The 22,901-nt window shown below is 39.3% G+C and overlaps 1 protein-coding gene across 3 annotated transcripts in view; it reads left to right on the top strand.

The window, feature by feature from the left end:
- The first annotated feature begins 333 nt into the window (after positions 1-333).
- The window catches only part of DISP1 (dispatched RND transporter family member 1), a 93,243-nt gene continuing 70,675 nt past the window's right edge, over positions 334-22,901 (top strand). Inside the window, exon 1 of one of the 3 annotated variants that reach the window (XM_069800069.1) lies at positions 334-526. The gene's annotated coding sequence lies outside the window, so the exon portion shown is untranslated. The remainder of the gene's footprint in view (positions 527-22,901) is intronic. The other 2 variants (XM_069800068.1, XM_069800070.1) reach the window with 2 other exon arrangements.

Genomic DNA, 22,901 nt, shown 5'->3' with positions numbered 1-22,901 from the left:
TTTCAACCCCAGATATGACTTTCCCCTCTATTTAGACCTCTTTTTACAACTGTGTGTATTGGGCTGTCGTTCTTTAGAGAGTTTTAGAAAACCTACATTCCTAGCACCTCCCCGACATAACCCCTGCCCGCTCGCGGGGCTTGGGCCCAGGGCCCCAGCCCAGGGGGAGGCCGGGGATGGGGACAGGCCCTCGGGCGAGCTCTTCGCCCGCACCGCCCTGCGGCCGCGTCACGCTCAAGATGGCGGACGGCAGGCGCCGGGCTGGGCGCCGCGCTCAAGATGGCGCCTCTCCCCGCCCCCCCTTCCCCGCCCTCCCGGCTGTGACTTCCGGAGGGAGAGGGCGTCCGTCCCATGGTAACTGCGCCACGGTGGGGACGCCGCCGCCGCGGGAGCTGCTCGCTTCCTGCCGCCACCCGGGCCACAACAACGGGCAGCCGCCTCCGGGGCCCCGCCGCCGGCAGCCGCGAGGTACGCACCGCCGGGCGGGCCAGCGGCTTTCCCCGCCCGCCCGCCCCCCGGTCGTGAGGTGAGAGGAGCACCCGCCGGGGCGGGCGGGCCCCGCGGGGCGGTCTCTCGGCGCCGCCGCCGCTGAGGTGTGCGGCCCCCGCGGCGGGAGGGCGGTACCGGCCGCGTCAGCCGCAGCCGGCTCTGGCGGGCACCCGGCAGCCCGGCGCGGGCGGCGGCGGGGCCCCTCAGCGCGGCGCGGGCGGCAGGCATCCCTGCTGCCTCTCCTCCGCCGGGCTCGTCGCCGGCTCCCCCCCACCCCCCGCACCGGTCCGCCTGCGGCTCGGAGTAGGTCGGGCCGGCGGCTCGGGGGAGGCAGCGGTGGCCCCGCGCTCCGCCGGCGGCTGTAGCGGGGGGAGTAACGCCCTCGGCTGGGGGTAGCGCTCCTGAGGGCGGGCGCGCCCCGGGGAGCCGTGACCGGCGGGATACCGGCGTCTCCTCAGCGGGGGAGGGAGAGCTCTCCTTGGGGCGGAGGTGTGCGGGCGGTCACGGTTGGCCTCTCAGCCGCTGGGCAGCCGCCGATGCCCTTGTGTCTTCTGAGCCTTATTTTAAAACGTTGTGTAAAAATGACATTTTTTTTTTCTGTTCGCTTCTGAATTTTTGTGTTTATTTTAGTGGGAGCTGGGCTTTTTTTTTCTTTCTTCATAAAAAGCGTTCAGGCACCTAACTTTTTGCGTTCATTATGGACTGAAGTATGATCAGCCTTTCCTGTGCTTTTTGGTCTTTGTTCAGACGTATGCTGCCGGTAGTTGCCTAGTTTATATTTGTTAGGAGCAAAGGCTCTGTGATAACATAAGATCTACAGGCAGTGGTTTCTGAAGGGTACTCATAAGGCACCCTTTATATTGAGAAATTAAGATACAGTAACTCCTTCTCTCTGCACAACCAGTGTTCTGATAAGCTGCTTAAGCATTGCTTCCAATGGTGGTGGCAAACACTGGAGATATATTGAAAAGACCATTAAGGCAGAGGTCTGTCTGGAGATGCGTAGGTGATGAGTAGTGTACAAGCCTCCTCAATTTCTGGATTCAGTGCAAGTAACCAGGTATTGTGTTATCAGTGATGGCATGTGCAGCTATTGTAACTAGCTGTCACTGTACCCTGCTTGCAGAATGGTTAGCTCCCCTGTGAAGGACAGCTTACCTGGTGGCTTCTTCCCATCCTTGTCCTAGTAGAGGAGGAGAGGATATTAGAAGTTTAATTGAAAACACTCCTGTGAGGAAGGCAATGGGACACTCTGTTTGTTTTCTCAGCCTCTGGATAAGATTGAAAAATATGATTTTGCAGAATGGTTGATGATTCACTTTGTATGTCAGCAAATGAGCCAGCTCTTTTCAGGAGAGGGATGAAGAGCTGTAGTTACTGCAAGTGTGTCTGTAGCCTGTGTGTGTTTTAAATGAACAAAAACTGTCTGATCAGAATTGCAAGTAGCTTGTTAGAGAATATGTGGCTTGGACAAACCTGTAAAATAGTAATGAACGCTTAGGATAAAGCATCCAAGTTGTCAATGGGCTTATAGATGTGCTCAGGTTTAAAAGTATTGACTGGTGGAATTGCCAAGGGAATAAAGGTGCAAGAAAGCAGGTGGGACAGATAGGGACTGGGAGGAGGATGGGATTTCTTAAGTGGGCATAGGGATAAGAGCCTGAAGCAAACAGCCTGCAGTGATGGAGGTGGAAGAGATCTAGTGCGAAGCAGCCAAGGGGGGGTAACAATCTTCAGAGTGGGGAAATGTGTATTAGGAAAATATAAGTACTTAAAACATTGGCATTTATAGACTCGTGGCAAATATTTGTTTGTAATCACTAAATTGTTGACTCTAACAAATAAAAATGCTTATAAACATTCACAGTGTATTATAATGTTTATAACATTCACAAGTTACATTTGTTTTACATACATTTACATTTTGCTCTGAATGTAAAATAAATATGACTTGTGCTTCTTTAGTTTTTCAGTAGCTCCCAGAAACTCAAATAGGATTGGGATGCTGCTGTGCAGACTGCTGAATGTACAAGTGAACTGAGATACAAATTAAAGACGCAAACAAACATCCAGGGTTTTTTTTGCTTAAGTAAGTATCTTTAAACGTTAAGCTTAAAGTAACAAAACACAACAGCCTTTGACACTAGCATTCTATTTAGGAATAGAATGGTTAAACTATACCATAATTGTAGTTTAAGATATTTTGGAAGTCATTAAATAGAAAGGAAAATCAAATTCTGCAGAGAGATTTATTTCCTCCTTTACAGCAAAGTGAGTAATATCCTGTAGTAATATAATAGCCTAGTTTGAGGACATAGTTATTTTGAGACTAGAAGCTTAAATGTGTACATCAGTTAAAAGCAGATGGATGTTGAAATTGGGACCTGATACTATACTAGTGCAAAATATGGAGGACTGCATTAGGATTTGAGACTTTGTAGCATAACTCAGGAGGGGTTTTTTTCCCTCTTTTGAGGAGCATTGCCTATATGTAGGGAATAAAATACAAGGATTGGGTTTTCCAGTTTTTTTAACCTGCTTTTGGACTCATTGTAGTGGAGTTAAGGTTGTTTGCAGGTTGTATAATGCAATAAATGAGGCTGCAGTGGTGGCTGCCTTCATGGAACCTGGGAGAGAGCAGTGTCTGTGGCTGGGCTTTCCTGTGTATAGAGCAGTACCTTTGGTTCAATTTGATTGCCTTCTCTTGTTCAGTAATGCATGAGGCATGACTTCAGGATGAAGCTTGTTCTTTATTTTTTGGCGGACAGGCTTACAACATTGCTGAGAAAGTAGGGGGTTTTCCCTTCAAAAGATTTTTTTTCTCACTCCTCTTTTCCCAATCTGCTACCATTGCAGATTCCCGACTGTTGGAGAATGCCATGTGAAGCTATTTTTGACTGGTCATAGAATTACTGTGGCAGAAACAAAAGACATTGGTGGGGGAGAGTGGTCCCAAGGGGCCTTGAGAAGAAAGAGATGGAATTCAGATTAGTAGCCTCCAAAAAAATCTTGCTGTAGAAGAGGTGAAAAATAAGACTATAAAAGAACAAAGGTAAAAAGAACATGTGAAAACACTTAGTTCTCATAATGTTACCCTTTCCCATGAGGAGGCTCCTTGAATGGCTTTCATAGTAATGTTTCTCATATGTTGACCATATATTTGAGCAGTAAGCTTTAGTTTTCCTCTAAGCCTTTAACAGAGATGATTGATTTATTAGCTTTGATAGAAGTATAGAATTACTTTCAAACTTTGAAATACGTACTAAGCACCTCAGATAATTAGCAAGCCTACAACTATCTCTCTTTAAAGTGATCAATGGCATTAATTTGGTTTGGTAACCATGGCTATTTTCTTGTTCAGTGACCATATGGTATTTCTGAGTTTAGTGTGACTTCCTGTGAGCAGTTTTTACAAAGTCAGCTGGGCTTTGGTGTGAAGTGCAGCAAAAATTAAACACTATGGGAAGGTGTGAAAATGTTCTTATATTAAAAGAAAAAAAGGTTGCTTTTCTGCCCTAAGAAAGCAGGTTGCTTTCACTTTAGTGTAAGTGGATTGTAGCCTCTAAATCATACATTCAATGAGACTAATGCTAAAATAGTCAAAACTTGTAACTACTGCTTGTTTGACACTGAAGTTTTTAATGCAAATAACTATTAACAGATCAGTGTTTTGTTTACAACAAAACACTACTTAGCTTTACTGTAAAAATGAGACCCTTGATACAGTAACTTACCCTTTTAAGGGGATCTCTTCTTAAGGTACGATACACTAATGCTGTTGTTGCATGTGTCTTGACATTAATAGAACAGCCACATGAAATTTCCATCTGAATTCTGATTTTTGAGGGTTGTGATAGTGAAAAAAAATGTGAATTTTAGCTGTCTCATAATTTTTGGAACATCAATCCAACGAGTCAAGAGCTTTTGACAAGTGTTCTGGGCATCAAGGAGCACAGTCCAGCTGAGTTGGTGAAAGCTAGAATAACAGAGAAGATTCCTTGGCTGGGAAGCCCTGAGCTGTGTGTGAAGCAATTTTATAAAGGTGAAAGGTGGTTTGAGTTTTTTTTTGTTTTGTTGGGGGTTTTTTGTTGTTTTTTTTTTTTAAGCTGACCTTTACTCTCTGCTTATAAATAGCAGTTTAAATTGCTTTGTGGGAGATTCTCCAGCATGCAATATTAAGAGAAGTAAATCTGGCCAGGAAAGTTGTGGGGAAGGAGAACTGGTGTCAGATAGTGAACTGGGAAGGAAAAGATCTAAAAGTGGAAGCAATCACACCAGGTGAGTGGGGCAAAGAAAAGCAAGGAAAGAGGTGTTGGGAAATGGAGTGGGGCAAAGCCACGGCTTATGGGAGACTAAAGGTTGCTAGTGGCAATTTAGGGTAGCATAGACCTTGCAAGAATAAAGTTTTCTGGGGAGGGAAGGTGGCATTGAGGAGAGACAGAGGGAGGTACTGGTTGGTATATAGGCAGGAAAGTGCCCCTTGAAATTCGGTAGAAATACATCTGAAAGGAGTGACAGGCACCAGAAGAACTAGTGACTGTAAGGTGCATGGTCTTGGAGCGTGTGGATGGAGATGAGAATAGGGGCATGTGGAGCCTGTCCCTGTGAGGGGAAACCTGAGTGCTGAGGTGGGGAACTGAGGGACTTTTGGTACGGAGACAGCTTAAGGCATGCAGCCCAAAATGAGAGGAGCTATACCAGTACCCTCAAGAGGGACGTGGTGGGGTTCCACCCTGGATGTCCTCAGTGATGCAGAGCCCAGAGTGGTGGTCACAGTGTGCTCAGCTTACAGAAGCTGTGAATGAAACACTCTTTGTGCCCTCCCTGTTCTTATCCTTCCCCCCATCTTTATCCTCTATGGCAGAGGTGAAAAACTTGCTTTCTGGTGGGTTGGTATAGTCAACCTATGACTGGAAATAATGTTAGTTTTCTGCATTCAAGTCTGAAGAAAGGTCTTGCTGTGTATTTTAAATCTGTAGCATTGTTGTTTTTGTAGAAATAGACAAACACAGCATGATAAAACCATTCTTGTGCTGTCTATAGTACAACATAACTCTTGTGCTATGTAGCACAAATTAATAAAAATGACTAAATTAAGCCATAACTATTAGCAGATGGATACTGTGTTTTAGTCTTGTATAGTCTCTCCTTGTTAATGAACTTGACATGCAGATAAAATGGGAAGGAGATAGCTCTGGCTTTAATAGGAGGAAATGTTTCCATTGTCATCTGAAAACACTTATGTTCCTGGCTGAAGCGTGCATGCTCAGCAATAGTGCTTTCTCGTGCAGAGCCATAGCATTTATAAACTAAACTATTGTTATTCCTGGATTGTCAAGAATCTCTGCCCCCTCTAGAGTGTTAATTCTTTATCTTCTGTCTTTATGTAACCAAGGTTGGTCAAGGTTAGAGTTCCTGGTATTTCTCTATGCCATTGCCATCCTTGCATATGGTAAGACATGTCTGTTGGAGCTGTACCAAGGAGTAAATCTCAAAGGCAGTGTTATTGCCACAGCTAATACTGTGCTCATGGCTTGCTTTTGCAAAGTATTGCATTTGCTGTTTTCCTGAGTGTTTGAAGAGAGTATTGATGAGCATTGTTTCAGGTTTTAATGTTTAAGTACAGCATCAGTAATCTTCTGGTGACTTGTACATGTCTGATCAATGAGTATGCTTTAAAAATATTTTAGACATAAAATGAGTAGTTTTAAAGTGGTTTTCTCAATGGGTATCTCTTTAAGGCTTCTTTACCAATGTCATATTTAACTGTATGGGTAACATACAGATTCTTCTATGTCTTAGCTTAGGGAAGATGCATTTGCCATTGATACGTGTTCAAGCTGTCTTTTGTGAAGTGCTTGTCTGTGGTTAAATATTTGTACACAGGATAGAGCATCAGTAGTGAGATTTGAGAAGACATATTTTGTAAACACAAAATTTATTCTACCTGGAATGTGAGTGGAATGATACAGCTCAGATTACACTTGTGCTTTGGTGTAGTGCTGGAATTAAAGCTGGGGTTTTGGGGGTTTGGGTTTTTTGGTAAGGCCTCATTTGTGGTCTTTGGAGTTTTGCACTTTCCTATTAGTTGTAAGACAGGGTGGATGCTTGATACCTATAGACTTGGACTGAAGATGCTTCTAAGAGACTTGATGTGAACTTAAAAGACTTTCTTATGAATTTTCTCCCCTTTCTTTTTGTTGAAAGTAGTTGCTATGCTCAGCAATACAGCTGATAGGATCCATTTCTAAAGGTAAAAATATTTAATATTGAAACACCCTTGCTGGGCAGCAGTTCTTGAAGTTGCATAAAAATCGGGTGATGTGGAGATAACTTTGGGTGGGATGAAGGAAGAGGGGGATTTTGAGAACGAAGTAATTAATTAAAGATTGCTGCAGTTATGTTTTGGGCTTAGAAAATTACAGAGTACTATGCCACATAGTTTGAATATGTAAGTAAGTTAAAATATTTTCTTTAATATGTATGCAGTTCAAAATAATTATATAAAGCTGAAGGGAATTTTTGCCTCTTGGAATAAACTTTGGCCTAGTCTTAAACATATGTTCTCACTTATTGTTGATAGCTTCTTTAATACCATAAAAAACTACAGCAGGTATTGCAAGAATTCAGTAACTTAATCTTAACCCTTTGAAGTTAAATCATGTGAAATGTATGTCATGCTGATATATTTATAAAAACATAATGGAATTAAACCCTAAATCATTATTAAAAACTAAAAATAAGATCATTAATATAGTTTAGAACTCAGTTCTGTAACAGTAAAGTCTAAGATTCTGAATAGTCCTAGAAATTTTTGGGGCCCGAGTTAGTCGTCATGTATTTTCTTTGATGGTGAAACTTTACAAAATGAAAAAGCAAGATTCGTATCAAGGGTTTTGGAGTATAGTATTTGTAAATGTATTATTGTGTAATAATGTTTATACATTAAGACAGCTGAAGAAAGTAGTGTTATGGTTGGTTGTGAACTGGCTTTTTTGTGTGTAACTGCTTAACTGTTGCATCAGTAAACTTTTTCTCTGCTTAATCTTCTGTCAAGCAAAGCCAATTTACGATTCGTTGCAAACTCAGTACTTTGGCAACTTGTTCTCTGTTAAAAAATGGTAGAGATGGCATTAGTGGGAAAACAATTACTTGCTTTGTAAGTAGTGCTGTTGAGTTATGACTAAGTATATTGATTTGCCTGGCCAACACAAACTCCAGACAGAATTTTTTTTTTCATGGCCTTTCTTTGAGAGGGTCACATGGCTGTTTGTTACTGCCTTGGATATGGTTGAGTTCTACAAGCCAAACTGCTTTCTGGTGAAATTGAGAGGTTTTTAAATGATTTTTTTTGCAAATAGATTTTGATCACTCATGTGTGACGGTGGGTGGATTGGAGGGGGCTTGTCCCTCTCTTCTTAGCTTTTCAAAATGTTTTACTTTGCAAAGCTCTTTAACTTCTCTTTGTCATGGCTTTACCAATAACATATACAACAAAGAAGTTATTGACTCTCAGAAATATGAATTTCTAAATTTTTTTTTTTACTAGGCAGGAGAAACTAGCAGCTGTTTGCTTGTGCCAAACATGTTTTTGTTTTTTCTTAAATTGGCATCTTTTCCTCTAACCACCAAAAGCGATTTGAATATATTGTTCAGAGTTCTCACTGCATTTAGAACTTAGGCTGCTAAATCTGTAAAACCCACAAACTGAAGCTGTAATAATGGGATTATGAAACACTGAAGCTTCTTCCTACTTTTGAGGTCCAGCAGTAATTAACAGAGCTCCCTCTTGTCTACCCTACCTTTCAGTATTGCCCTCTCTGTTTCAGGGAAGGGTCCGGTGATCACTGCCTTAGTGTTAGAGGTTCCAAGTTAAAATTTAGTAAACAGGTAATAGTGGGTCTGAATGATATTGCAAAATGATTATACTGCTTTGCTCTTCGAGTCTTATATGCCAGCTCTTTATCAACCCTGTTAAGAGGATGTTCTCTGCTATCTTGTTTGTCTTTACTGGAAACTTGTATTCATATTTGTTATGAATTTTCTCCATTGTATTACAGCTCTAAGCAGAATGACTGGGACAGAGTAGAAAACAGAAATAGAGTAAGTGAAAAGATTGAACAAAGTAAATATTTTGGTAGTTCTTAAAAAGATGTAGTTAGCTTTTATGTGTGAGCTGCTTCTGGGTAGTCTTCCATGATTTACTATTTAGTGTAATGAAGCATGGCCCAAAACAAGTACTCGCGGTTATTGCATGGAGAAGGGCAGGTGGGGGTGGTGGTAACTGATGCAGCAATTTTGTTCCACTGCTTAGATTTTTCTTTCTTTCTCACAGTTACCTTCTTTCAATGAATTTAGACTTGTATAGACTAGCTTCCTGAGAGTCTATCTATAATTAACAATATCAAGTAGTTTTAGTTATAGATGTGGCTGCCAGGTGCAGCAGTTGTGCTCTTACTGTGGGTAATGTTCTAGATTAGGGTGACAGCACTTGTTACGAAATACGACTTACAACTTCCTACTACAGCATGCAAGCCCAGTAATGTGGTCTTGCTTTCTGCTTATGTGTTCATGGCATAAGACTATACAATTTGCTCAGCCAGCAGAAAACCACTTGCTCAGATTAGCTTTCTGGTTGTCAAGTTGAATGAGCTCAATACATGGTCAGATGTACACCAGCATGGTTGGTACAGCTCAACCAGAACAGGAGGTAAGAGACCTCGTTTAGCACTAATGAGGTATTTGGTGATCAGTTAGATTGTTTCCATCTGCAACATAAGACTTTGTTTTCCCACTTTACCAATCTGGACTATTGATAACTTGAATGTGAGATGCTGCTGGGTGTTTACTAAATTAGGGTGCAGACAACTAATAAGAGAGCTGAGTGGTGAAAATATTCTAAGAAATCAATTGGCTGCAACCTTTTTGGAAAAGGTTTGGATGAACCTTTCTTCAGAAAAATATTTAAAATTTCTGGTTTCATACTTTCATTAAAGTATGGATTTCTTTCTATAAATTTGGTTAAGAGCACATATTGGCTGAGAGTTCTGATGCAAAGTTATGTTAAACAATTTCAGAATAAAGATTAAAAGGAAAATATGGTTAAATAATAGAAATGCATGATACAAAGGTGTTACACTGTACAACAAACTGTTTACATTAGTGTGTTCCTGTCTCTAGAGAGGTTTTTCTACAGGACTAGCTCTTGCCCTGTATCTGTTCAGGCACGTTTGATACTAAGGGCATCCTTTTATGGTTATTACAATTAAGGTAGTATAGTTCCAGAATAGTCTCTATATGGTGATAAGAAGAATAAGGGTTGACCTTCTACTGAATAAAGAAATGTAACATGATGCTGAGAAAACTGTATGTTTAGTGCACTTATTGCTTCAGATTTATCTTTATTGCAGGATAAGCTGCAATTATACCTGACCCCAGAAACAGAAGTGTAGGAACTTTCCTTAGGTAAGGAAAATAATGAAGAACACTTACGAAAGTGCTAATTTGAAAAGCAGGTGAAATTCAAACAAGGTTATTCTGCTTCGCCTAGTTCTTGGTCTCAGAACTGTTACCAGTTTCCATGTAGACAGATAAAGTTCTTTAAAGAGGGGAAGAGAAGCCAAGCCAGTATCTGTATCTAAGAGGGGCAAGTGGAGAAGAACCACTAGAGAACTGGAGACCACTTGCAAAAACATTGCAACAAATAAGAACTATTTGGTAGGTTCTTCAAGTAGTAAGTACAAAGGTGTTAAATAAACATGAATGTGGATTTTCTCAAAACAAAATTTGCAAGCACTCAAATCTCCTTTTGTGACATGGTATCCCGTCTTGTTTGGGATGAACAAATATGTTCATAGTTTAATGAGCTATTCTATTGATTTTGTCTGTATGGAAAGCAAGGAGATGTTTCTCTAAATACTGTAAAGTTGGTGAAAAACCTTAAATAGTTTCATGGATCACTGTCAGACCAGAGGATGTCTAGACTGAATGGTCTCTGCAGGATTCTGTCACTAATTTAGACTTAAGTGAAATGTTAAGGCTGTGCAATATTAGCAGCAGATGGTACCAAGCTAGGAATTGCTGCAAGCGTGTTGAAAAATGTGGTTAGGCTTCAGAATGATTTGAAGAAAGCGGAGAAGCAGTCTGGGGAAGAATATGCCTTTTAGATAAGGATAAGACTCAAGATACTGTATTTCTTGATCATCTCTGTACAAGTAGACAACAGGGGAATAGAGTGAGTTTTGTGCAAAGGATCTGGGGATGTTGCATTTCACAAACCAGATGTGATTCTGTTAACATAAATGTTGCAAACGAGTCAAATGTACTGTGATACATAAGTAGGATAATTTTCCATAAATCACATGACAGTCTTTGATTCGAGGCTTAGGCATTTCACCTCAGGAAAAACTAGAGTACTTTAAGAGAGTATAGAGGACAGTAAAGAGAACAAAGTCTTGAAAATGTAATTATTTTATTCACAGAAAGATTTAGAACTCTTTCCCTGAAAGAACAGAAGGCTACAGGGAGAGGGAAGAGTTGTCTTCAGGTGAGATATAAATGAGAAGAGAGGAGAACATTTTTCACTCTAGCCTCTCTGATGACAGAACCACTGGTAATGTGCTTAAACTGCAACAAAGATGGTGTAAATGGACACTAGAAAAAAAATTTGAACCACTGGAACAGATTGCTTGGGACGACTGTGGTATTTTGATTTTCAGAGTGCCTTATAAGGCACAGATTAATTACGTCTAGGTTGTGCTTTTCTCACCCAGTCCTGAGAAGCAGTATTAGCTGCTTTATTGAGCTCCTTTCCAACCATTATTTTATAGTATTAGAAAATCCTAGAAGAGTTTCTAGAAAGCAGGGGCATACAAATTAAAAAGGTATCAAAGTGGTTAATAGCACTGGGCCCATGTTAATCACCTTCTCATTTTGTGCTAATGGGTCTTGCTATCAAAATTGCACATCTGTACTCTCTTATTTCCACTCCCTGCTCTTCAAAGTAAAGTAATAATGCATAGGGGGGAGAGGGGGAAAATACTTTTATAAATCTTCTGGCTTGCTTCCATTTCATCACTGTAAATATCTTCCAACTGAACACTAAGTGTATACTGGTGGCCACAAACTTCCAGAATCATCTTTCTTCCCCAGCTTCATATAAAATTGCTTTGGGGACAAGGGAGAAATTAGACTTTTCAAACCCCATTGTAAATTTGATATCAAACTCTGAGATTTCAGACTGCTTTGCTCATTACTCTGAGTTAGAATTAAGATATAAAATAAAACACTCCCTCATTAGCAGATACCAGCCTTTATCTTGCATGCCCTTTTTCCTAAACCTGGCAATTAAGATGCATGAATAAGAGGCAGTGGAGTCTGGTATCAGGAACTTGGGCCTGGGAGACAGAACTGTCAGCATGTTAATCTTGGATATGATGTTGAATTATGATTTGCTGAAGGGCATGTTTAATTCCTGGCCCTGTTTTCCACACACAGAATGTAATGCTGTAAGGATTAATATTTGTCTGTAGCTAGAGAGATGAAAACTCTCAGACATGTATCTCTTTCTGCATTAGAAGTATGCAAGCCCAACCTTTTCCTTCATGGATTCTTAGGTTGTGTTTGACTTCTGCTCCAGTATCTTTAGGTTAAAGAACAACTATTTAAAATTTAGGTAGGTTAAAAATTCCTGTCACAATGACATTTACTGTGGTATTTTCCCTAGTCTTTGTACGTGGAAAATGCAGCCTCTTGTTTTCTTCCTTTGCTTTTTATTTCCCCACTACTGTTGAAGATAGCTCCTTTCTCAAAGACTTTAGATGTATGGTATAGTTGTTTGGCTCTGTTAATGATTTATAAGGGTACAGAAAGCTTGCAGAATGTAAATTTTATTGGAAACCCAGTTCTGTTTACTACCTAGCTTTAAGTGAGAAGGCTGCATCAGTATAAACTGATTTGACTTTTAGCATTGTTATAGCAATACGACTATCCTATGGATTTCTTTTTTAATTTAAGTTCCTTAAGAGGCTGGGGGCCATGCTAGTATGATGTCATTCTGGTTTGACAAACCAGCAGTGTTGAAGAGTGAGAGGGTTGTGGGGTCTTCAGGGCAATGAAATACCTTTTTTAAAATTGGTAGCATCAGACTGAAATCCCTGCAGGCTTCTTTCTGCAGGTGCAGGTTTTAAGCTAGGCCTCTGACTGATGTTTACATTTAAATTTATTATTACACTGTCACCCTACGGGGTTTATAGTTCTTTCAGTGGATTCTTTGTGAAAGAACTGGCATCATTTTTTAAAAGGTTATGTTGAATTCTCGTTTCCACAGCACAAGTTGCCATGGATATGTCAGGTTCTTAATGTTTGTTTGCAGAGGAATGAGGTATAGAAGGTTCATACTAGCTATTTTCAAATGAAGGTTCTGTATCCAAATGATGTTGTTCTCATTGGGAGTTAACTGGCCAGTGAATGTAAATTCTACTGTCTGCTTTGAAAATGGATTGAGTTCACTTTGGAATGAGTTAATGCAGAGATGTTTATGTGTATATCTTTACTTCACACTAGCTTGTCAGTTGTTCAGGTTGCTTTTTTTCCTCTGCAGTAAAATGAACCTGCTGATTTTGTGTGCCCTGCAGTACTTTGGAGTCCTGTCAATCAGCATTTAAATAGGTAGACAATGTAGGTGCATTATTGCAGTGCCCAGGAACTGAGGAATGCAGCATTGCCATTGCAAAACCTGCTGTATTTAGTGCACCTTCATGAAGCAAGGAAGGGTCCTAGACTTCCCAGGATCCGGGAAAGGGGAATGGTGAATTTTGTCTAGCTAAGGGCTGGCATAACAAGGAAATTAAACCATAAAACTCCTGCATATATAGATCAAATGCTGATGAGAGACTACTTACGTAATACAACACTTGAAGTATGTTTCTGGTCAGTACTCTGCCTTCTAAACCATCTGCTTTGCTCCTTCCTAACTACTCATTTACTTTTCTCCTCTTCCAAAATAAGGATCACAAAGATGAATGTGTTTGTAACCTCTCAAATATTGATTCAGAAATACGGACTGCTGACTTTCAAGCCCATGCAAACTACCTGCACAGCACACCAGACCCTGCTGTTAAATAACCACTAGAAAAAGTGTACATTTAAAACAGAAGTCAAACATTAACTTGCTCCTTTCCTGGGTCATGCTGGAAGAGGCATGGGTGGGTGGGTGTGAAAGCTGAAGAAAATGAACCCTATGTTTGTCATAGTGAAGATAGAAGTAGACTAAGCACTGCTCGTGTCATTCTAAGTTGTGCAGTCCTTAAGGACAAGGCAAACAACTGCTGCAGGATGCATGGTTAGTTTTTTCATCAAATAAACCAAAAGAGGAGCCAAAAGTCAAGAGGCAATGTAGTGGAAAACAGCGCAAAGGTGAACGTCCTCGTGGAAAGCGAAAGAGGAGTAAGGAAGAAAAACACCTATTAAAGAGGCAGCTCCGTAAAAGATAGAAGACCACTTTTACTGGCAGCAGCAGTTTTCTTGGTAACATTGAGCCTTGTGTACATGCTGAGATAAACTTAATTCTGAAACTCCACAGCCACAAGGGCTCTGTCCCCTTCCACTTAATGATCAAAGGCAGGCTTCTTGAGCAGGGGAGAAGCCTGGGCGTGATTTTCTATCTGTGTAGCACAGTGCTGTGTACCAGTTGCTTCCCGTACTAGCTCTGGTGCCGACCTTGTTTTAAAGTTCTCTCACATGGAAAGTTTATTAAAGGTATTTTGACAAAAGTGTGCTAGTCTTATACCTTGTGTGTTCCACAAACCTGAAATGTCTCTTCAAAGAAGTGTCTTGCATATTTTAAAATATGTAAATAAAATACCCTCATTGTGCTAATTTTAGTGCAGTACATCTGAGCTGAGTTTCTGAACAGAGGTAACAAAATGTTCTATGGGTTGGGTATCCATAGCAATAGCCAGAGAGGTGTCTTTGTGAAGTGATAGGTACAGAGATAGATGTGTTATAAACTATGCCTGTTTAATAGAAGAGCACTTTCATTGCTTTTATAGATGTACTGCAAAATATCTTTAGTGATTCATGCAAGATAAATACCACTTAGCAGCCACCACCATTAAGCATCTCTGTTTTCTGTTCAGAATCTGAAATGCATATTCTGAACTTTCTGCACCTGTTTGGAGATACAGTGTAGTTGGGTCCTTCTTTGTAGCCAAACATCCAGTCATGAGTGTGTGCCAGGGAGGGAACTTTTATGTTGCAGAATAGTGAGGCAAGCCGTAGTCTAGTTTTCTGTGGCGGAAGTTCAACTTCCATGGGAAGAAAGTGGGCATGGATTTGAAGAGGCTAGTATCACATGTCTAGGATTAAATGAAGTTGTGAGAATTGTCACAGGAATTGCTGAGAAACAGATTTCTAGGTTTGGGTTTTGAGGCCTGATATGGTATGGCTCCCCTTGCTGGCTCTAATATAGCCCGTATACCACAAATGTACAAATTGAGCAGGATGTTATAAAATGATAGTGCTTGGGAATGAATGCCTTTTGCAGTCTATGCTTATTTTACTATATTAGGTGTTGTCTTAACAATTCCAACCTGTCTCTGCTGGTAATCACCAGTGACCAAATGCTCTTGGGTTAGTCTGCTTTTATGGCAGTTCAAGCCTACTTTCCAAGTAGATTTCTAGGTAAAAGCCACCTTGTATTTTTTTTCTAATCAGCCCATATGTCTATTTTCCATACTTGGAAATTGTGCTGTAGGCAGAAAAGCCACTTTGGCTAGTGACAGGGGAAGAAAACCCAAAGCGCTATATACATCTGCTGGATTACCTCATTTTCCATCAATGCTCTTGGCCTGACCCAACAGCTAGCTTCCAAAGCTGACGCTGCCAGCCATCAAGATCCTAAATATTCACAGAGCAATCTCTATTAAATGTTTTCAGATTAACCCTTAATGCACAGTGAGAAAATGCCTCAGATGCAGAGTGTTAGGGGAAAAAAAGAATGAGGTATTAACTCAGAATGTTGTTCTCTTATTCCAAAAGGGATGACTGTTCCTGTGAGTGTGTCAATATGAAGGAAGCTGAGCAGCCACCTTGTTCTTAAGCTATACTTGCCTCCATATTACTGTTCTGGAACACCTCATGTGCTATGAGGTACATTTTGAACTAAATAACCAAGTAGATGAGGTGTTAAAGTGAGAATGTTCAGTCTATGGAAAGTATTAGGTTCTGCTACACTGGGGAAGACTTATGTTTATCCATTTTTTCCTTGCAGTGTGTTCACATGAAAGAATTCCCTATCATGTAAGAAATTGAAGCTTGTTCTATAAGCCATAAAACTCAGTCTTAATAGTCTGAATTTACGAGACTTAATTCTTCAGTATTGCCGTTTCTCCATAACCTGCTTTTGATGTGATTATTCTCCTTTGAGAGGAATGAATATGTATTACTGTTTAGCAGATTCATCTTTGAGAAGTTTGTCCCAAACCATAGGTTATGTTTAAAACTTAAAGTTCCCCATGTTGGCAGATGGGATGTGGGAGTCTCCTGAGAGCTCATGATTTGCACTTCTATGCTGCTTTGTGCAACCAGTACTTGATAGTGGGAACTTCTCTCCAACCATGTTGTTGCAGAGATTTGTTGTTCTTGATCTCTGGGGATTATTGCTTGTTTGATCCACATGCTCTTTATTAATCTTCTGTGCTGAATGCCTGAGATAAATTAAGACAGGTAGGTATGCTCAGTTTAATAAATGAAAGCATTCTTGTATCCATTTGAAATTTCAAAAGAGGACCTCTTTGCTGGCTAGAGCTATGTATGTGACTGTTCTGTAAGGCTGCCAGGTTTTGAGAAAATTCATACTGAGAAATGGTATTTTTATGGTTGGTTTCTTGAAGGGTGTGGTTGAATTCATACTGCTCAGTCTTTTCTCTCTTACAGTTATTTCTTTTATGTGGATAAACATTATGTCTTGATTCTCTCTTAAAGTGGTAAAGAGCAGGTGTGTGGATTTACAAAAGAAAGAGGAATAAGAAATTATTCTTATCATACTTTTTCATTCACATTTAAATGGCTGAACTACTTAATAATGTTGGCTGTTGCTTTTAGAGAGAGTTTAGCTGAAACTTTAAGAAAGAATTCTTTACTTCTGGTGCTCTTGATGTGATATCCATCATCTATAAACTTCAAAGTTTTGACCAAGGCAGAGACCTGAGGCATTGGATGCCTTTTATGTTGAGGAGGGGGTTTTTTGTGAAACGTAAGTGTAGTAGTCTAAAGTATCCATTTTTCTTTGTATTATTTTTTTCTCCTCCTTTTAGGATTAACAGAAAAACATTTATCAGCTATTTAGTACTAGAATTCTATCTTCTGATTTCTGTACAAGGAACCTCTTAAATAGTGAAATTAATTGAATTACTGTAAGCATGTGATGTTTTTGTGAAACTCTGAAATAAGCATATAAAAAGTTACTCTTTTCAATGTCTTGATACGCCAGAAAGAAGGATTTCTACACAGGGAGAGTTCTGCGTACTTTTGGAAGCATGGCAAGAATGTCAGTGTTCATAACTAAACTTTGCACTTTCAAATAAAGTGGCAATGTGTTTAGAATTGATGTTATAAAGCGTACTTCCTGGGTGATCAGTGATCTACAACCTTTAATTTCTATCAGTTTTTACATATTTTAAGGAATAAACAATTGATTTTTAAATGACTGAATCTCAACTTTTCATTTTGGGTTGGTATTTGTGGACTTGGTATCACCTCTCGAGCAGGTTATTTGCTCTGTTTTATATGTTCCTGGCTAAATAGCATGGATGTACATGTTAGGGATGAGTACTGGGAAGTCTCTGCTAGGGATTTCTTAAGTATGTATAACTCTGGAAGTGCACAGATGGCTTGCTTGCTCTCCTATCCTAGGAACAGTTGTTACACACAGATGCTGGCATTCTTGCAGACAAAAACTGTTAACTTTTCAGTTATAATGGTCTTGAAGAGAATGCTGTGCAGTGCAAATATACATTACTAGAGTATTGTATGTATTATAATGACTCATATTTAGCAAAAGACTCTGGCTGGCGTCAATTCTGTTGTTAAACTTTTATTTCTTTCCCCTGATATTTTAGACTTTTTAGCAGCTGTCATTAATTGTTTGGTTGAACAGTTTCAGTGCTAGTTGGAAACAGGTGGTGCATGCTCTAAATATCTTGAGATACAGATGATGGTCAACAATGTTGTCATTGAAAATGTATATATTTGTGTCAGCCTATGTTGATCTTGTTTTAGCAGAACTTCGATATTCTTTGCTGTGGAGAAGCATGTACAAATCGTCCTAAAATGAATTTAGGGCTAAAATGTTGCTGAAACATCAATTCATTATAGATTGCTAAGCCTGTACAAAACCAGCATGGCTGGCTTAATTGTAGAGGGTATGGATTAAACCAGCAGCAGAATGTCATGACTCTTAGCTGAAAGACAGCTTTGTATGAAGCATTTCATTTAGTATTCTACAATTCCCACCCAGAACGTTCCTATGTTCTCTGAATGTGGCATGTGTATTAACTGAGAGATACACTTGTATAACACAGTGAAATCTTTTAAAAGCAGACACTTTTGGAAGGCTTAAACTTCAGGCAGGATCTGTTATTGTGTACCTTATTAGGATAGTAAAAACATCCAGTTTGTAATAGCTTATCCTGAATCTTATCCTTCTTAGCAAAGAATTGTTTTTTTCAAATAGCACAGCATTAGTTTTGGGTCTTAAATCTGTTTGCAAATTGAACCTTGTAAACTTACAGCTAAAAGTGAATAGTTTTGGGTGTACTGTAACTGTAGACTTTGGAGGAGAATAAAATCGAGGCAATTAATTGGGCCTCCTTAATTAAATCTGTAGCTGAAACACTCTTATAATTAAATCTTTTAAAAATATTATCCATATCTCTGTACAATGTTGTACTGCTAATCTATTCAGTTGGGTAAATGAAGGTTGATTCAGCCCTTTTTCTTAAGCGAAGTCCCTAGACCATTAAGCTAGCTAAAATAAGTTTAGACATTTGGTTTTCATTAGTGTTATAACTGAAACAAAAACATTTTAATGACTGATCCCAGATTATTTTGAAGTTTGTGCAACTTTGCTGGAAAGGTATTTAAACTGTAGTATCAGTTGCAAGTTGGCCATAGGCCAGTTTTTCGAAGCTGTTTCAAAGCAAGATGTTGGGTTTCCAGAGTGTTACAAAACAGGAAAACTTTGAGAGGTGAGAAGGTGGAAGGTAGTTACAGTAAAATTTGCACTGGAAAGTGAGATTATCTGCTAAAAGGAGACAGTGACAATATTTATGCTGTACTACAGTTTGCTGCTTTGTAAAAGAGCTGTTTTGGTTATTTGAGAAGAGATACAATTTTGAGCTTTAATACTTCATTAATAAAGAATCAACTGCCCAAGGAATCAATGTGCTTTTTAGATGGGTTTTTAGTGTCTTAAACTTGCACAAAATGGATCATACTTTTAAGGAAAGGAAGTTACGTATTGCTTATAAGATCTAATTTTAAAAATACTTTTGGCAAAAATAGCTGATTTGGTCTTGGGGAGAGGGTGGCAGTGAAATCTGATAAAAAATTAGCATGTGGACTTGGTCTTTGACAAATAAAATATTAATTTTTAATATTTAATTAATATTATTAATTATTTTATTATTAATAATTAGTAATGATAACTATTAATATTAAATAATTAATTAATATTAATTAAGCTTTACATTCATGGGAGAAACTGGAGACTGTTAAAGTGTGTAAGATGAGGATTGCTTATTCTGTATCATGCTGTAGTTACACTAATGTCTAATGGAAAACCTCCTGAAGTTGTTGAAATGTTCTGTGTGATCAGGGGTTGGTTGGGGGGCCAGGGTCTTCGATATCCAGTGCTTCATTGGGTCCAGACTGGATTCTTGTGATTGCTGCTTGGCCTGGCTACGCAGGGTGCCAACAGTGGTGTTTACCAGAGTAATCTTAGGTTTTGGTGTTTGTATTTTTTTTTTTTTTTCCCTTATAGGTGATTTGGGGTTAAGTGGCAATTAGAAAAAGACCAAGTAACTTCATTTAGGCTATTAGAAATTGATAGTGATTTGAGCTAGAGCAAATGAGCCCTTCAGCAAAAAAAAAAATACTGCTCGGGTGGAATTACTAAATTGTCTGTCTGAACAGGTGTGGATTTTGATGGGTTCATCTGCACAGTATAACCTTAGTGAAGTGATTTAGCTGTAATTGACAAAACCAAAGTGTTCCTACAGAAATCTATCTGTCATAAGCAAGCAGCAGTGAATCTGAGTGGCTGAAAGTCTGGATAGCTTCCGAGAGGTTCATCCTGATTTTGCAAGTGATGTGTTTATCCTTGATTTTATATATTCATCTTTTAGGAACAGTGTTCTCATGTAGAATGTGTATAGCCAAGCTGAACTTCAGTAAATTATTGTTTTATCTTTTGCAACTACTATGTTGCGTTTCTGTTCTATTATTTCAATTTACACTATCTCATGTACAATATATACTTTTTTCACTGGCTTTCTAAGGATTCTATAACTTCCTGTAGTAAGCTTCAAACAGAAATACAACATTTTACAACATAAATTTTACCCAAAGTAGTAAAGTGGTCCCTCTCTTTTTAGGAGTCTGTGTTCAGTGCATGTCACGGAAGCTTTATTTGAATGCCTGAATTAAGTTGCTCTCCTGGGAAAAGTCTGAAAGGCAGTATGCCTTTTCTCCCATATTCCATCTCTGGGATGTTTCTTTTGTGGTTTCACTGTTGGGATGTTCTAGCTGAATTGTCCTGTCCACTAAAGCTTATAGGGAATAGCTGTGATTCTGAGCCTGAATTAAAGGAATGCCCCATTTCTTACATGTGTGCAGGTGCTGAAAACATTGTGTACTTATACTTTAATTTTCTGTGAATGGAAATAATGGAATATATGCAGATGCATGTTTACTTTGGAACCTTTAGATACAGGTTAGAAATCCAGTTCTATATTCACAAGTATTTAAATTCTTTTTGCTAGGCCATGTAATAGTTATCTGACCACAAGATCATAATAAAGATTTTTACTGTCTCCTGTGGTTGAACTGAAGATACCTTGCCTGAGCTGAAGATTTTTGGTAGTACTAGTTGTGTGTTGTTCAACACATGAGAAGAATTTGAATACTGAAGGACTGCATAGTTTGTTACAATTCAGTGTAATTGTGATTTTCTAGATCGTGAAATTCTAGAAACTCGTATATAATTGATACTGTACTTTGAAACTGCTTCAGCCAGATTTCATTTTTTTATATTTTCCCCAATTATAATAGTCATTAGAAGTTTTTTAAAAAGTTATTATTTTTAAAAGATTATTTTTAGAAATTTATTGAGAATTTCTTGAGAATATATCTGACCTATTACTGTTTGGTAGCACCATAGTCATGATACTGAAAGTAAATATTAACTTGGTACTGGTACTAACATGAAAAGAAACATCAGAGCTAGCCTAGGGCATGAAAAAGCTTATTAATAAAAGGGAAGAGCTGTCCAGTACCCCTTTGCTGTACCAATTTATTCACTACTTTGTTTTAATAGTCCAGTAGTTTGAGTAGAGATGAGAGAGATATTTCAGAGCATTAATAGTAGTGAGCAGGCTGAAAGAAGTTAAGTCCTTATTTGAGCAAGGCCTGTCAGAATGCTGCATATGAATAGGAGGAACGATATTCTTGCAAGCACAGAGGAAGCAGGAAGAAAGAGTGCACCACTGAAAAGCTGGAGAAAAAGCAAGTTCAGGAAGAATGAAGAAAGTATATAGGATATCTGGGGAGAAGTAGCAACAGAAAAATAAGATCTCTCCTTGATAGAGGCAGGCATTTAAAGAATACTGAAATGGCTATGTTGAATTTGGCTTGTAATCTGGCTGCTTACTGTGTCATCTTTGGTGTCAGCTACTGCCAGAAGCTTCAGGCTCTGCAGAAAGTGCTGTGGTAGGTAGTTGAGAGAATCTCTTTGCTGGGGCAGCCTTGGCTTAGTAGTTTAGGAGAGAGCTCATCAGGGATAAGTTTAGCTGTTTAAATGGTTAAGGACCTAGTCAGTGCTAGTTCCCCAGGCTCCCTTTAGAATAAATGAAGAAAGACTCACACCTTTAAAATGTTGTTTTCAAAGACAATATTAAGACAAATGTTTCATCAAGCAGTTTAATGCTTCGTGTTCTGAGGGTGAAGTTGCACACTGCAGTGAAGCTGGGTGCGATAGCCTTGTCTCTGCACCAGCTCTGGCATGTGTCAGGTCCACCTTTGAGTCAGCTTGGCTTGCCAAACAGGGAGAAATATAGTGTGACAGGGTCTGGGGGAGAATGGCTTTCTGTGATCTTTGCCAATAGAAGCAGCTTGGTTCAGGGGCTGAAGAGCACCAGGACTGGTGGAGCAGGGATGGGGCTGGAATTTTATCATAAGGAATCTTACCACCTTAGAGAAGGTGAAGTTATTTGTTATGGTTTGAGCCAGAGACATGAAAAGTTTAACATCTTAAACATCAGATTTTTATCTCTCTTTCAATAGCCTTTCCATTGGCTTTAATAGTATGAGCAGCTAAATGTTCTTGTCAACCATAAAAATTTGCAATGCACTAAATCTTGCCATATTCCTTGTTTAACGTCATGTGGCAGTGAATTCTAAAGGCTGATTGATTTCAAAGATATCAATGTACCAAATTAGATTTTTATTGAATGTTCTTTTGTCATGAGCAGACAACTTGCTTTACTTCTGTTGTATTTCTTTCCACTGTTAGGCTGCAACTGGGAACAATATTTTTTCTAATGAGACTCCTGAGCATGGAGCTCCAGTAAGAGCAACAACATCTGGCTGTAATAAGGCTTTGCTCTCTTTCTCCTACTTTGTGATTTCCACATGCCAAATGCTTGGTGGCTTCATCCAGCTGCATCTTATGTGTAGGACATGAGGTGTGGGGAAGAAAATGAAGGTGCTGTATGCAAACGCATGAGATGCAGGCAGCTGAGGAGGAAACAATATAAGGTAGGAATATAACATGCAAGTCTCGTGAACGTGTGAGACTTCTTAACTCTTTGAGACAATGAGGACAGAAATTCCCAATTCTGGTGAAGTTCTCTGTGCAGTTATTCTCCATACAGTTTTTGGTATGGTGCACTCCTTTTCTTTGCAAGGTAAATAATTTCTGTAACTTCAGTGTCTTTTGATATCGATGGGGGTTTTTTCCTGTTACTGTCTGGGAAAGTATTATAGTCAGAATGTTACTAGGGAGAGTTAGGATGAAAGTTAGATGGAAATTCTGTGATTGGGAATTGTTTTTTTGATGCTGGCAGAGAAGAATAAAAGCAGGGGCTTAGAGAAAGATGCTGCAACACTGACAAGAACTTTCCTTTGAGAGAAGG

This window comes from Haliaeetus albicilla, chromosome 13 (genome assembly GCF_947461875.1).
Source record: "Haliaeetus albicilla chromosome 13, bHalAlb1.1, whole genome shotgun sequence".
NCBI classification, from domain to species: Eukaryota; Metazoa; Chordata; class Aves; order Accipitriformes; family Accipitridae; genus Haliaeetus; species Haliaeetus albicilla.
This window is presented reverse-complemented; position numbering and strand designations above follow the sequence as displayed.